The sequence below is a fragment of the Triturus cristatus genome, chromosome 5_2, assembly GCF_964204655.1.
Source record: "Triturus cristatus chromosome 5_2, aTriCri1.1, whole genome shotgun sequence".
Classification (NCBI taxonomy): domain Eukaryota; kingdom Metazoa; phylum Chordata; class Amphibia; order Caudata; family Salamandridae; genus Triturus; species Triturus cristatus.
Window position 1 is genome coordinate 530,132,526 of NC_140588.1, and position 12,587 is coordinate 530,145,112.

The window sequence follows — 12,587 nt, forward strand, 5'->3', positions numbered from 1 at the left end:
TGCAAGGAGCGTACCCCCCTGCCCAACAGTGTAAGTACGACCCGTACCCCCACCCGCGTATGCATGGAGCGTACCCCCCTGCCCAACAGTGTAAGTACGACCCGTACCCACACCCGCGGACGTACGGAGCGTACCCCCACCACACCAGTGTCAGTAGACACGTACCCTCACCTCTAATGCAGTGTGCGTAACCCCACCGTGTATGTGCCAAGCGCACATATCCAGAAATCGGAGGTGTGTGTGCAGAGTCCACCCAGCAGTGCCCTGAGACAGGAGGGGTGTGTGCAGAGTCCTCCCAGCAGTGTCCAGACCCAGGAGGGGTGGGTGCAGAGACCTCCCAGCAGTGCCCTGAGACAGGAGGGGTGGGTGCAGAGTCCTCCCAGCAGTGTCCAGACCCAGGAGGGGTGGGTGCAGAGTCCTCCCAGCAGTGCCCAGAGACAGGAGGGGTGTGTGCAGAGTCCTCCCAGCAGTGTCCAGACCCAGGAGGGGTGGGTGCAGAGTCCTCCCAGCAGTGTCCACACCCAGGAGGGGTGTAACACATGTGTGTGATGCCACAATTACCCACATCCATACTGCCTACAAGGGAACATGTCCCCATGAACTCATGTCAACTGACTCCACACACAAGTACAGTGATCACCAAGGATGCCACGATTGTTGCAGGTGGAGACATGGCCATGCATGCATGGCCAAAGTAGAAGGGCTCCGTCACACACACAGCTCATGTACACACAGCTCTGCGCTAAACATTGGGAACACCCTGCAGGGAAGAAACTGGGTACACAGAGGAAGGAATACACCCTGGGACAATTGAACCATGCAGTAACTGCTGACATGACCTAAGGAAGTTAGCCAACACCTTGTGATGGCACACAGATCCTAGGGTGGCCCCAAAGAGCAGAACACTACTACAAATCCCACACACCCAAAGCCTTAAACACCACCCAAAACAATGTAGCAGCCCCACCAACAACAATACCACCATAGCAGGAGTGTGATAATGAAAAAAAAAATAAGCTTTAATCAGCATGAGCACAATGTCCGTGGATCAACGGCAGTTCAAAGTCAACAAAGGCCATAGGGCAGGCAATTATTCCCAGCTGCATGGGGGACACAGTGGGATGTGTGTCCCCTACCTTGCCTGCACAGTCAAATGCCATCGTCTTCCATACTGGTGAGGGCATCAGGGGGGGGGAAGCAACAGGCACCGCAGGGACATCAGGGCAAAGGGGCGGCGTTGTGGGTGCAGGGATGGAGGACTCAACCACAGGGGGTGTGTCATGGCCAAAGGCGGAGGCCAGGATGGCACTACACACCTTAGCAAGGTCCTCCAGGGAGTCCCCTGCACCCGAAGTGACCTCAGGCCCCAAGGAGGGGGGGGGTTCAGAGGGATGGGTTGCAGCGCCACCGGGGGAGGGTGGAGACAGGGGGGGAGACTCAACCACCCTGACCGAGGACTTCCTTGACCGCTTGCGTGGTGGCGTAACTGTGGGGCTCAGGGACAGAGCGGCCATGAAGGAGTCCTTGGGGGAGATGTGGCCAGGAGAGCTGAGGGGAGGGGATTTGGAGGGAGTGGATTGTGTGGAATGCGGACTCCCACTCTGGCTGCGTGTCACACGTTTGCCCCCTGACCCAGTGGGTGTGCCTATCTCACCCTGTGTGTGCGTGTCAGGAGGAGTGCGGTGGACCTTCCCTGCTGGTGTGGTGCCTGTGTCTGTTGTGGTGGGTGCATGCCGACGTCTGGGTGTACGTGGGACAGGCATGGAAGTGGGAAGTGTGGATGGGGCAGGGGTAGGTGGGGGGAGGTCGCGCTGCAGGAGACCCACTGCTGCAGTCAGTGTGGAGTCTAGGGACCTCAGCAAGTTGCGTTGGTCAGCCTGCAAAGAATGAATGCCCTCCAAGAATGCCTCGATGTTGGTGAGGGTTTTCCCGTGGGAATGGAGGACATTCAGGATCGCAGCCTGACCAACCTGCATTTGCCGCTGGATGTCCATAGACTCAGCATTGGCGGCAGCAGTGGAGACAGGGGCAGGGGGTGCGGTGCCTGGCAGGAAGGAGACATGCGGTGACCGGGCACGCTGGGAAGGGACACGAGCAAGTGGGAGGCGGTTGGTGGGAACTGAGGGGGCGGTGGCAGGTGTTGTTCCACTGTCAGCTGCTGGTGCAGCCTCCGCCAACCCTGAGACATCCTCCTCGGACCTGTCAGCTTCGTAGTCTGATGTGCCAGTCGACAGGTCCTCGGCCACACTATCCTCCGCCTCTGTCCCACTCGATGTGCCAGCCCCGATGTCACGGCTGCCACTGGTGCTCGGTCCCTCCGCCTGGTCCGTGTCCATGTCTCCCTCTGTGTCCCCCGACGATGCTGTGGGCAGGGTGGAGAGACAGAAATTAATCAGACACCTGTACACATCTGTCACATGAGTCCAATCTACATAGTCAACATTGCATAGCCTGAAGAGGCAGATCCCTAACATCTGCAAAACAAGGTACCGATGTAGGGCATGAAACACAGTTGGTTGAGCCACCATGCCACTGAAATACCATGGAGAGCATGAGACAATAGCTGATGACAGGAAACGGAGTCTGACATAGCACCCAGGCCCTGGGGACAATCCTGCACTGCCTCTGCACCACACAGCGTTTGTGAAAATACCTATGACCAGGGACAATATCCATGAACTTGAGACACATGCTGCATAGGTAATGCTGCAAACATGCCCAACATAACTCGGTCACTGCACCTTGCGTGTGTGTCCAGTAACATCACACACTGTCCAGACCCAGCAATTAGGAATCAGGATTTGACACATAGGCATTGCCCGCCCCAAGCAACCCCCACACGATGCTAATTGCTGAGACACAGGTGGCACCAACATCTCATAGTCTGGGTGATAAACACAGTGGCAGGCAAAAGGCAAGATTGGACGCAAAACAGCAAAGGTGCGCCTGTACAAATAATGAGGTACCAGTGCCCATCCTCAGATGAGTATAACAAGACACACAGGCACTGGCAACTGTGAGTATGAAGAGGGACAATCAGGTCAGGCTGCACAGTGGACACCTGTACATAATAGCACGTCTATATACATGGTGACAGGGGACAATGGCACAGAGCACAACCTACGCTGTAGACAGTGAGAGTGTCCACGTTGATGATGACACAAACAACACTGAGGATAAGGAGCCCCAGGGGACAGTATTGGGCACGCAACTACATGCTACTGAATGGGAATGACTGCTACACACGTCACCATCCCTGCACTATGCGTAGCGCACACTCATGCACATCATGTCACAGGCCACTACATAGGACATGCGCGCTGTAAGGCATGACACATGAGAGACCAACTCCCATGTCTGGAGCCAGCATCAGTGCCAACTGACATGGAACCCACATGCAGTGAACTTGACAGTTCACAGGCAAGGTCCCACAACCTGTTACCCACCACCACCACCCATGATGCTACAGTCATTGTTCTCGTGGACAAAGCGCCAGCCTACATTACCTTGTGAAGGAGTGACTACACACAGACCAGGGAACACATTGCAAGGAGGGGAAGGGTGGCAGGGGCGCAGCGCTACACTTGGGCAAACTGGATGGGCACAGCACCTTTAAACCCTGCCAGTGAATTAATGCCACTGTGCCCTTACAAATGCCGGTGACACACAACAAACGCACATGTACCTACCCCCTTCCGCCTGCTGCATCGCCTGTAAGCGCCTCTCCAGGTCTGGAAAGACCACCGGCAGCACACGCCTGTGGAGGTGGGTCAGACGGCGGCGGCCGCGGTTCTTGTGGCTCTCAGGTGAGTCCCCCAGCAGGAGCCGTGCAATCCTCCGCGTCCAGCACCGGATATCCTGCCAGCGTTTCCTCACCTGGGACAGGCTCCGCCTCCGACCATCCACACGCCTCACGGCACTGACGGCGGTCAGCCAGATCTGCTCCTTGGCAGAGGCGCCTACCTGTGAGGAAGTACAAGTGACACCACATCAATACACCAGCCACATGTCACAGAGAGACATATGTGAACATAATAGCTGGTTACTACATGGCATGTAATGCAGCCAACGCATTGCACCTCTGTCATAGGGACATCATCCTCTGGTGAGGGAAAAGGCAGTACGTGCCATAGTGGGTACTCAGGTGGAATGATGGCAATGTCACAATCAATGATCAAGGCTCACACTGTGCATCACACCCACACCTCCTGTCTCAGGGCACTGCTGGGAGGACTCTGCACACACACCTCCTGTCTCAGGGCACTGCTGGGAGGACTCTGCACACACCCCTCCTGTCTCAGGGCACTGCTGGGAGACATCAGGCACCCCCCCCCTGGTACCCCCCCGACAGTACATGGCATGTGTGTCACACCGGGTCACAATGCCTGAAGACACAGTCACAACATAGGGACAGTCTGTGGCAGTGGCCTATGCACTCACCTGATACCCTGGTCGCCCATACAGCATGGGGTACTGTGGGAGGATCACATCCAGCAGAGCCATGTTCTCCTCCAGGGTGAATGGCTGTGTCCTCTCCACAGCCCTTGACATGGTTCCAGGGAATCAGTAGCAGCAGCTTGGTCGACAAATGCAAAGATGTGCAGGCAAGTAATCCCTCATGGGACCTGGCTGCCTTATATGTGGCCTTCTGCCCAGTCTCATGCACAGGAGTACAGAGTGATTGGTCACTCACATTTGCATCCTATGTTTCCACCAATCCCTTCAAACCTAGCAGTCTGTGGGTTCTCTATCGGTTTCATTCTCCTGCATGATGTCAGCCCCACAAACACATTGCAACAAAGTAGAAGAATTCCAACTGACTTCTGCTGTGCACCTTCCAGAACAAAATCGAAATTTGAACCTGGTCGCCATGACAACCAGCATGCATGTAGGCCTTAATACTTGTCCCCTATGTAATTAGGAGAATCACACACAGGTACGGTGCGTTTCCGGGCCCTAGGGCACCCCAAATGCATGGCAACGGCCCGTACATGCATGCCTACGTTCAAAATCACTATGGGTCTGCACGCGTATGCGTACACGTAGTGGTACGGACCGTACACACGCATGTACGCTCACTATCACTATGGGTCTGCACGCGTATGCGTACACGTAGTGGTACGGACCGTACAAATGCCTGTACGCTCACTATCACTATGGTTCTGCACGCGTATGCGTACTCGTTGTGGTACGGACCGTACAAATGCCTGTACGCTCACTATCACTATGGGTCTGTGTACCCGTAGTGATAGTGAGCGTACATGCGAGTGTACGGTCCGTACCACTACGTGTACGCATACGCGTGCAGAACCATAGTGATAGTGAGCGTAGATGCGAGTGTACGGTCCGTACCACTACGTGTACGCATACGCGTGCAGAACCATAGTGATAGTGAGCGTAGATGCGAGTGTACGGTCCGTACCACTACGTGTACGCATACGCGTGCAGAACCATCGTGATAGTGAGCGTACAGGCATTTGTACGGTCCGTACCACAACGAGTACGCATACGCGTGCAGAACCATAGTGATAGTGAGCGTACAGGCATTTGTACGGTCCGTACCACAACGAGTACGCATACGCGTGCAGACCCATAGTGATAGTGAGCGTACATGCGAGTGTACGGCCCTCTCACTATGGGTCTGCACGCGTATGCGTACTCGTTGTGGTACGGACCGTACAAATGCCTGTACGCTCACTATCACTATGGGTCTGTGTACCCGTAGTGATAGTGAGCGTACATGCGAGTGTACGGTCCGTACCACTACGTGTACGCATACGCGTGCAGAACCATAGTGATAGTGAGCGTAGATGCGAGTGTACGGTCCGTACCACTACGTGTACGCATACGCGTGCAGAACCATAGTGATAGTGAGCGTACAGGCATTTGTACGGTCCGTACCACAACGAGTACGCATACGCGTGCAGACCCATAGTGAGAGGGCCGTACAGTCGCATGTACGCTCACTATCACTATGGGTCTGCACGCGTATGCGTACTCGTTGTGGTACGGACCGTACAAATGCCTGTACGCTCGCCATCACGATGGGTACACATACGGCAGCACTCCCACAGTGATTGGGGAACATACACAGGCCCTCTTAGCAGCAGTACGCCGGTTTGTACACATCACTGTGGTGATAGTCGACACACAGGTAGGAATAGGGCGGACATACTTGTCCATGGATGGACATACTTGTCCAGGAATGGACATCAAGGCATCGTCTGTGCATTACTACATGTGTGGGGCACAGGTGTGACAGGCTGTGATGTGGAACATGCCTCCTGAGTGGAGGAGGCACCAGATGTATGATGAGATGTGTACAGGTGTACTGTGTGAGGGTGCAATGTGTGCCAGGCATGCCCTTGACTCCTTTGACATGTGTGCATGTCGTACTGCGCACTTGGGGTGAGCGTCACTGGCATGGCACGGACACCAACACACGGAAGTGTCCCATGATGCCCGGTACAGGGGTCATGACACCTGACTTGTCACTACCCACAGTGCACAATGTGACTATGTCATTTATGTGTCCGGGATTTACATCAGGTTGATGTTGTAGCACCCTCAAAAGCTGCAGCCGTTGCAGCAACCAACATGTGTCTGTGTGTAGATTGTCATTGCACACTGTTCCGCACACCATGCCACATGTGGTATCTGATGTGAGGTGCACATGTATGCATGGGACACGGAGTAGCGTGACAAGGCCATGTCAGCATCCTCACAAGGAATGTGTGGTGAGTCATGACATGTGCACCTTCATGGCAAGGTGTGTGGGCAGGCCTAGTGTAATGTCATGTGACCTGTGGCTCCGGTGTTCCGCTACCAGTCTCTACAATCGGCATCCTACTTCTGCTGATGTGTGGGTGTATGTCACTTCTGTCTTGCGTCGGGCTGTTCACTTGCACTGGGACACAGCTATTCCCATGGCGTGGCATGGGGAGGTTCTCAATCACCGTGTGTAGCTGGGTCTTGGAAGGAGTGTCACCTTGCATCCATACGTGTCCTGGGCATGTAGCACATGCCTGACTCCCTATGTGGCATGTGTGTATTGGCAGATTTACATGTGCTCAGTAGACATGAGTTGTTCTCGTAGTGCACTCACTCTTCCTTGTCACTTCCAAATTACTGCAGAGCGCCTCCTGTTGCCCGAAGAATTCCAGACTTGGCCACCATGCAGGAGAATGACAGGATCCGGCTCTACCGCTTCACCCAACCGTTGATTCTGGAGCTGACGGCGAGACTGGCACCACACCTGCAACCGCTGCACAGGTATCCTACGGCACTGACACCCCAGCTGAAGGTAATGGCTGCCCTACATTTCCTTGCCACGGGTACCTTCCAATATACCATAGCTCATGTTGGTGGCATGTCCCAGAGCATGTTCAGCGGTGTGCTGCATGATTTCTTGGAGGCCATGTTGATTCACCTGGATGACTTCATCAAGTTCCCAACCCCTGAACAGATGACTGAGGTCAAACGTGGTTTCTATGCCCTGGGAGGGATGCCCCATGTCATTGGGTCCATAGATGGGACACATGTAGGTTTGGTACCACCACACGCACGGGAGGTGGCGTACCGCAATCGGAAGCACTACCACTCCATCAATGCCCTTGTGGTGTGTCTGTCCAACATGGTGATTTCACATGTCTGTGCTCGTTTTCCAGGATCAGCACACGATGCCTACATCATGAGGCGTAGCGGGATGCCTGATATGATGATGCAGCTGCGCAACGAACGTGCATGTGTTGTTGGTGGGTACAGTCTGTCTGTCCTGTATTCTGTTTGGCCGAGCAGCACTACCGCTTCGCCTGTTCTAACGATATCCATGTGCTTTCCATTTAGGGGACGCTGGCTATCCCAACATGCCTTGGCTGCTGACACCTCTCCGCAACCCCATCACGCCGGCCCAGCTCCGCTACAACACCGCCCATGGCCGGACAAGGCGAGTGATAGAGAGGACGTTTGGCATGCTGAAGAGCCGATTCCGGTGCCTCCACAAGACCGGCGGCGCACTCCCATATGCCCCGGCGAAGGTCTGCAAGATCTTCATGGTCTGCTGCATGCTGCACAACATGGCAGTTGAAAGAGCTGTGCCCCTCATCCTGGATCAAGATGACGAGGACCATCCACCCGTGGAGGACGAAGGGCTTGGCAATGGGGCTAGTGATGTGGAGGATGTGGAGCCGCAAGAGGACATCCGGACTCGGCTCATATGCGACTTCTTTGCTTAGTGGTGAGTACCAGGGTCTGAGTGTGCACGCATTGGTCCCCGTGTGGCATGCGTTGTGATGTGTGTCTCCACCTGCATGTATGGCACGTGGGTCAGAGGTGTGTGTGGGTGTGTCACTGGAGTGATGGTGGCAGTGATGGTAGTATTTCCCCAGACATAATTGTGACCTAGCATGTTGTCATACATACATGTGTCGAGTACATGCACATGCAAGTGGCTGTGCTTATTGTGGCTGACTTCTTGTGTGTCTCTCTTCCCCAGGTACCTGCGCATGCCGTTTGCTGGTTGCATTGTTGTGGCACTGCTATTCCTCATGGACATGGCATCGTGGGCTGACTCAGCGTTACAGGCACGGACACGTTTGGAAGTCTCCATGGGGTAAGGGATGCATCTGGGGTGTATTGGGTGTGGCAGTTGTTCACGATGTGTGCACACTGCCCCGGTCGGGGTTTGGGTCCTCTGCAGACATGTGGCATCCCCATGGGACACGACATGCAGCTGGGTACACCTGAATAGATGGGCTGCCTGGTTGTCAGTCATCAGTGATGGGATGGTGGATTGTGATGAAGGCATCAATGTGTGTGACACTGCCCTCGGACACATACGGTTAACATTGTCTTGACATGGCGTGGGACTTCCACATCAGCGGATGTATGGTGTATGGCAGGCTCTCCGTGAGCAGCTGTGGGTATTTAGCTATTATCCGACACTTGTGTGCCAGTTCCATGGCTATCACGCATTTGTGCTGCAGAAGGGGGGTGCCAGTGTTGGAGCCACATGTTACTCCACATGATGTGTTCATGTGTACTTCAAGTTGCCTCTGCAATCCCAAACACATGACTATTAAAGGTGTCCCTATGCCTCCAAGGTGCCTCTTCTCAGTCAATGCTGGTGTGTTGGCACGGTGCATCCTGCATGTCTGGCATGGTATTCCCTGATTGTGGCTATGTGTCAATGTGTCGAGTGGCAAGATGCAAGCTGTGTGTGTGTGCTGAGACTGTGTAATGGGCATGATGTCCATGACTGTGTGGGTATTGTGACATGTGCCATCCCCATGCATCCAACGTTGTCCATGACCCCATTCTCTGCATCCACCGGACTCAAGCTTGCAGGACATGGTTCTGCCACCTGTCTACACGTACCTGGGTGCCCCCCAGGACACGGGCCAGGATCCCTGACCTCTGCGCATGACTGTTGCTGTACTCAATGTGTCTGTCAGCACGGTTGTTCGGCCACCCCCTCAGCTGGTTCTGACCATCACGGGTGTGTATGGTGCTCCATGTCTGTCTTGCCTAGAAAACTGTGACCCATGTGTCCTGTGCCAGACTCAGGCCCCAGGGTGTGGATGGTTGAAGTGAACAGATGACTCAGGCATGTTTAGACTGTACAAGACACATGTTAGGTAATAATGCTACCAGCAGGCATCTACTCTTAATAGTGTGATTTATTATTGGGGGGGGGGGGGGGACAAAGTGAGGGGCTTTCCGGGATTAGGGAATCCAAAGTTCAGTAGGGGAGTTGGTGTCCTTGCCATTGGAAATCCTCAGAGTCCATGCCACAGTCTTTGTCAACATTGGTCAGCCAGTGACCAGCAGGGCCATGTGGCAGAGAATGTCTCTTGATGCTGTGATGCTGTTGCTCCAGTGGGCCAGGTGCCAGGCCAGGTGTCCTGGGAGATGGTGATGTAGCAGCCACCCTCACGGTCCTTTCCGTGGACGACCCGGCTTCCTGCGGGGAACCTCAGCAGCAGGCCGTGACGACGTCTGGGATGCTCCGTCGGATGTTTCCTCCTCCTCCTCATGATCCCTCCCTGTGGGTGGTGATGTTCTCCGCCTTCTGGCACAGGGAGGGTCGGCCATGGTGTCGGCCATCCGACGGAGTTCAGCGTGAATCCCCTGGGACGCCGTCACTTGCTCAGCCTGTCTGTCCTCCATCCTCCGTTGGTGTAGCTGTAGACAGGCTATTAGCTCCGCATGTTGCTGGGCCTGCTGGACCTTGATCCCCTCGAGGACGGACACAACCTGGGCCATGCCCGTGGTGTCCTGCCGGTATGAGTCCAGGATGTTACGGACATGGGAAAATACCGGATCCCCAGCCAACTGGTCAGGCTCGCGCCTCCGCCGCTCTCCACTCCCACCACCCCTGCCCACTTGCGTCTGGCCTGCACTTGTGGGCACATGGGGTCTCCGGGACCCCTGAGGGGTGGCATTGGCGTTGTCGCCTGCCTCCTCCTGGGTGCCCGGGACACCGTGTCCCTCCTGGCGAGCCTGGCTGCATTGTGGTGTTGGGGCAGGGATCCTGGGTGTCTCCTGGGATGTGGCAGGAGTGGGGGTGGTGGTTGGCACGGTTGTACCTGACGCAGGTGCTGCAGGTGGTTGGACACCAGAGGGGCCAGGTCGGTCGGGGTCGTCCGCAGAGTGGTGAGAGTGGTCGCTGCCGGTGGGATCGGTCTCCTGCAGATCCGGGTCCTGTGAGTGTTCCCCCCCAGTGTTGGGGGGTGCAGCACGACGTTGACCTGTGTGTGAGAGAGACAATGTTAATTTGGATCCATGCAACATCCATGTTGCATCCGTTACAAAGTTGGCACATTTCCTCTTGGAATTAGGATCTGTCTTGCATTCCACTCACAGTGCACTTGTGCATGTGTGTGTCCCTTGGGCACCAATTTGGCCCCTTTAACTATGTGTGGCACAGTCTTACTTGCTGCGTCAAGTGTGACTGCAGTCAGCAGTGGAGTGTGCATGTGTGCCGAGCTATGCGTTTGCGCCTTCCTTGTAGCACTGTACATGTGCACATGGAGTGGATCCACACACTCATATGATGCAGGTGGCTGTCCTTGTGCTCGTGTACAGGTTGTAACATGGCCCTGCGTTTTGCCATGATGAAGAGGGGGGGTTCTGGCACTGGGCACCCTTGTCTACATGCACGCAGTCCACCTGCTGACGAGCAGACATTCCCACACACCAAAGGACTGATTTGCTCTCCCTGTGTCTCCCTCCTTCTCTGTCCCCCTCTCCCTCCCTCTCTGTCCCCCTCTCCCTCCCTCTGTGTCCCCCTCTCCCTCCCTCTGTGTCCCCCTCTCCCTCCCTCTGTGTCCCCCTCTCCCTCCCTCTGTGTGTCAGCCTCCTCCCTCTGTCCATCTTCCTGTGTCTCCCTCCCTCTGTGTCCCCCTCTCCCTCCCTCTGTGTGTCAGCCTCCTCCCTCTGTCCATCTTCCTGTGTCTCCCTCCCTCTCTGTCCCCCTCTCCCTCCCTCTCTGTCCCCCTCTCCCTCCCTCTCTGTCCCCCTCTCCCTCCCTCTGTGTGTCAGCCTCCTCCCTCTGTCCATCTTCCTGTGTCCCCCTCCCTCTCTGTCCCCCTCTCCCTCCCTCTCTGTCCCCCTCTCCCTCCCTCTGTGTGTCAGCCTCCTCCCTCTGTCCATCTTCCTGTGTCTCCCTCCCTCTCTGTCCCCCTCTCCCTCCCTCTGTGTCCCCCTCTCCCTCCCTCTGTGTCCCCCTCTCCCTCCCTCTGTGTGTCAGCCTCCTCCCTCTGTCCATCTTCCTGTGTCTCCCTCCCTCTGTGTCCCCCTCTCCCTCCCTCTGTGTGTCAGCCTCCTCCCTCTGTCCATCTTCCTGTGTCTCCCTCCCTCTCTGTCCCCCTCTCCCTCCCTCTCTGTCCCCCTCTCCCTCCCTCTCTGTCCCCCTCTCCCTCCCTCTGTGTGTCAGCCTCCTCCCTCTGTCCATCTTCCTGTGTCCCCCTCCCTCTCTGTCCCCCTCTCCCTCCCTCTCTGTCCCCCTCTCCCTCCCTCTGTGTGTCAGCCTCCTCCCTCTGTCCATCTTCCTGTGTCTCCCTCCCTCTCAGTCCCCCTCTCCCTCCCTCTGTGTCCCCCTCTCCCTCCCTCCGTGTGTCACCCTCTGTCACCTTGGCCCAGCTTCCTGGGCACACACTGTTAGCAGATCTTTGAGTGGCCCTTGGCCTGTTGATGTGAGTTTGTTTCTGATCTCCAGGCACCCATTTTGTCTGCTGTGTGTCTGTGCGCTGCTGCTGTGGTGGTGTGTGCTGCCACTCTTTCACACTGTTGGCTGTTCATTAGCTGCTGGCATGTGCAAAACAGTGCCTTCACCCCCATGTGTTGATGCAAGGCATCCGCCATTTGCTGGCAAGTCATTCCTGTGTTGGGACACAGTGTTTGTCTGGCTGTGACCTAGGCCATATGGGCAGAGGGCATTGTTGTCTGCTTTGGAGTCGCACTATGTGATTCTTGGTGCCCACACTCCCGCCATCCGGGTTACCGTGTCATGTGTTGTTGTCTTCTGTGGCCTGTGACTTGACATTGTCCAGCTGGGTGCATGGGGCATGGTGGCAGCAGTGGCATGT